This window comes from Sinocyclocheilus grahami, unplaced genomic scaffold (genome assembly GCF_001515645.1).
Source record: "Sinocyclocheilus grahami isolate Dianchi unplaced genomic scaffold, SAMN03320097.WGS_v1.1 scaffold2986.1, whole genome shotgun sequence".
Lineage (NCBI taxonomy): Eukaryota > Metazoa > Chordata > Actinopteri > Cypriniformes > Cyprinidae > Sinocyclocheilus > Sinocyclocheilus grahami.
The window spans coordinates 24,792-28,695 of NW_015508159.1; the positions used below are offsets into that span (position 1 = coordinate 24,792).

Here is a 3,904-nt window from a genome sequence, read left to right on the forward strand (position 1 = left end):
GACTCTCCTCTTTCAGTCCCACTGAAGCCGCTGTGAGGAAGCAGTAAGAGCTGATTGTGATGTGTGTCTAACAGCGCTCTGCACAGACAGCAGTGGAGGACAGTGAGAGGATCTTTACTGAGCTCATCCGCTCCATTGAGAGAAGCCGCTCTGAGGTGACACAGCGGATCAGAGATCAGGAAAAGACTGCAGTGAGTCGAGCTGAAGGACAAATGGAGCGACTGGAGCAGGAGATTGAAGATCTGAAGAAGAGAAACTCTGAGCTGGAGCAGCTTTCACACACAGACGATCACATATATTTCCTGCAGGTAAAGGCTGGAATGCACTACACAACTTTAAAACATGAACAGATTTCAAAACACTTGCAGAAAGAAAATGATCATCATACACTAAATGACTTTCAAGTCATTCCGAACACAACAAACTCATGCAGAAACACGTACCTTGTTGTTATGTGACGTGTGACAAATAAAAACGATTTGTTCTAAAATCTGCATATTTTGATATCGACTTCATAGAAATCATAGTCTGAAGCTTAAAAACTGGATTCATCACAGACAATGTGATTTTCTGTGAAATCTGTCAACTCTGAGTGCCCAAAATCTGCAGACTGGCTCTGATTTTTTAGCAGCTAGCATCAACTCCTCCAGATTGCAATCAGGAAATATCTAGGCAAAAGTATAATGTTTAGTGTTTTCCAGCCTTAAGCGTCAGTCTGCTGATGGGAATGTTGCTCAGAATGTTGTCTGGTGATGGTGGGGGTTTTATCATGAAAAACTGGTTTCACTCGGGAGCACTGCATCAGTGAGCTGACCTGATGAAACATACTAATAATAGAGACCATTATCTATAGACCATAATCAGGTTAGAGGCTATATTGAATTTAACACAGATGAAATCGAGGCTGTGAGAGATAGACTTACAGTACAGTTTACAACAGTACAGTTTTTGGATTGTATTGTACTTCAACAACAGTAGTACAGTACATTAAATGCACTGTACATTTATCACTCACAGCCTTGTTTTCATTCCTGTCAAAAATTAAATATGGAAGTATCCTGAGTAAGGTCTATTATATCTGAGCATTTGTATTGATCGAAGATTATCATTAAAATCATAGACCTATAAATTCAGCATCTGTAGCATCAATGTGAATATATTATGTTGGGAAGAAGTACAACAAACACTTTTATGTGAAGAAAAGGGTATTTTTACATTATATTCAGGTCACGTTTGGAACTTCAAATGAAAGACAACTTAATTAAACATCTCTTATGTATTATATATCTTTGCAGATCTTTTTCTGGTTTATTATTTGTGTTTCTGCAGAGTCTTCAGTCTCTCTCAGCTCCTCCTGAAGCTACAGAAAACATCTCTGTCCGTGTCCTCGTTTCTTTTGATGCTGTGAGAGAATCTGTCGGTCAGCTGAGACACAAACTGGAGGATTTCTGCAAAGAGGAGATGAAAAAGATATCTGGTAAAATATTAGAGATTCATCTGCTCTCTGTAATGAGACAAACATCATCTAATATCATAAAGAAAATGTTAGAAATGTCTAAGGAATAGATACAGGTATCATTTTCTCTCTGAGTGTTTATATCTGATATTTTCACAGTCACTCACAGTAACATTGTTCCCAGGACCAGAGAGGACTTCCTACAATGTAAGCCGCTAACAAACACAATGACACTCAAGAACATACTTCATCTAGCAAGTTTATGTCTTATAAGTCGAAAAACATAGCGGAAAACATGATCAGTGTTCACATTCATTATTAATAATGTGCATTGCAGGCAAAGTTATTAACAATAATCTACTTCAGATGACTGAATTCTCTTAACTTGTAATCAGATTCCTTTATATTAATATAACTAATTTGATAAGGTTACTTTTTTTAAATCACTGCAAAACAACATATGAATACAAATTTGACAGTCAATAACTTTAAACATTAATATAATACTTTAATACTTTATCTCATGTGTTAATAATGCTGATTGACAAATATAGCAACATTACAGACGAATTCAGTACATTTATGTGAAGGCAACTTCATGTTGATGTGTATCTGTTTTGTACATATAAACTCAGCAAAAAAAAAAGAAACGTCCTCACACTTTCAGCTGCTTAATATCTGTTTGAACATAAACAGTTCAACAACTTCAATAAACAGAGATGAAATAATGAGTCCATGAACAAAGCAGGTGTATAAGTCAAACACAGTGAGTGTCTTGTATGTCCACCAGATGCTACACCAGTACTACAGAGCATCTCGTCCTCATGGACTGCACCACCCATACAGAAATGTAATATATGACATATATTGCCCTACATCAAGAGTGATATTGCTATATATGTTACCTATAAGGCCACAATGTAGCAAAAAAACTGCCTGGCCAAAAAAAAAAAAAGTGACATTTTTACAAATGTACATTCTCTGGGAAGATGAAGATAAATGTTTCTAACATATATACAATTCCCATGGTAAAAGTTGTGTATGTTATATATTTTTTTTATTATATGTAGCAACCATATGTCAATAATATATATTTTATTTATATATACAACTTTATTAAAACAACATATATACAAAGATTTATATACGTTTTTGTAATAAACATTTTAAATACATTTACATTTATTCATTTTGCAGACGCTTTTATCCAAAGCGATTTACAATTGAGGAATACATCAAGCAATTCTTCTTAAAGAGGCAAACAGACACAGACAGTGCTCGTAATACCAAGTTCCAGGCATTGTTCAAATAAGTACAAGCTAGAAAGAGAAGGCATAAAGAAAGAGAAGACACTTTTTTATATACAGTATATATATAATTTAGGATGAAGTCAAATAGCTTCAAAAGAGATGAGTTTTCAGCTGTCGCTTGAAAATTGTCAGGGATTCAGCATTCCGGAGAGGGGTGGGAAGATCGTTCCGCCAGCCAGGAATGGTGAACGAGAATGTTCTGGAAAGTGATTTTGAGCCTCTCTGTGAAGGTACCTCGAGGTGTCACTCACTAGCGGATCTCAGACTTCTGGAGGGGATGTAGATTCGTAACAGTGAGTGGAAGTAGGCGGGTGCTGAGTCTCTGGCTGTTCTATATCCAAGCACAAATGTCTTGATCTTGATTCGAGCCACAACTGGTAGCCAGTGCAAGGAGATAAAGAGAGGTGTAACATGGGCTCTTTTGGGCTCGTTGAAGACCAGTCGTGCCGCTGCATTCTGAATCATTTGTAGAGGTTTGATTGTGCTTGATGGAAGTCCAGCCAGAAGAGCATTGCAGTAGTCCAGCCTAGAGATGACAAGGGCCTGGACAAGAAGTTGTGCAGCATGCTCCGTTAGAAAGGGCCTGATATTTCTGATGTTGTGTAGTGCAAACACAAGGGCGTAGAATTAGGTAGGGACGTTAGGGACATGTCCTTACCAATATCCAGTGACTAGTAAATTGTCCCTAGCACTAATTTTGATCAAACTATTAAATATATATGTTGTTGTTGTTGTAACTTCGGATGCATCTGAAATAGGTCATACAATTCAAACATATATTACCTAAAGTAAATATGCTATAAAGCTACGCACTTACAAGGACCCAATTAATACATGTGCAGAGTAAGAACATAAGGTAGCCGAAGTGTCTAAAACATATGTACACAGTTCAGCTGATGAAGTACCCTCTTTAAAGCCCGAGATACATTGCATGATTTTAGCAAGCCTATAAGATCACTGCATGTCACACTGTGCGACACGGATCTAATAAACGTGGCTACAACATGATGATGACACCTATTGACTCGTAGGCTACGACACACGTTCATATAAGAATAAAACGTCATCAGCTTTTTTTTAATGTGGGCTGAAAAAAAAAGTGGAAGTAGCAAAAGAGGAAGGGATAAGAGCTTGAGGT

The 3,904-nt window shown here is 37.1% G+C and overlaps 1 long non-coding RNA gene across 1 annotated transcript in view; it reads left to right on the forward strand.

The window, feature by feature from the left end:
- The window catches only part of LOC107575896 (uncharacterized), a 14,782-nt gene extending 11,600 nt beyond the window's left edge, over window positions 1–3,182 (forward strand). The window contains exon 3 of the long non-coding RNA XR_001607956.1: window positions 3,086–3,182. This is a non-coding gene — a long non-coding RNA (uncharacterized lncRNA). The remainder of the gene's footprint in view (window positions 1–3,085) is intronic.
- The last annotated feature ends 722 nt before the right edge of the window (window positions 3,183–3,904 follow it).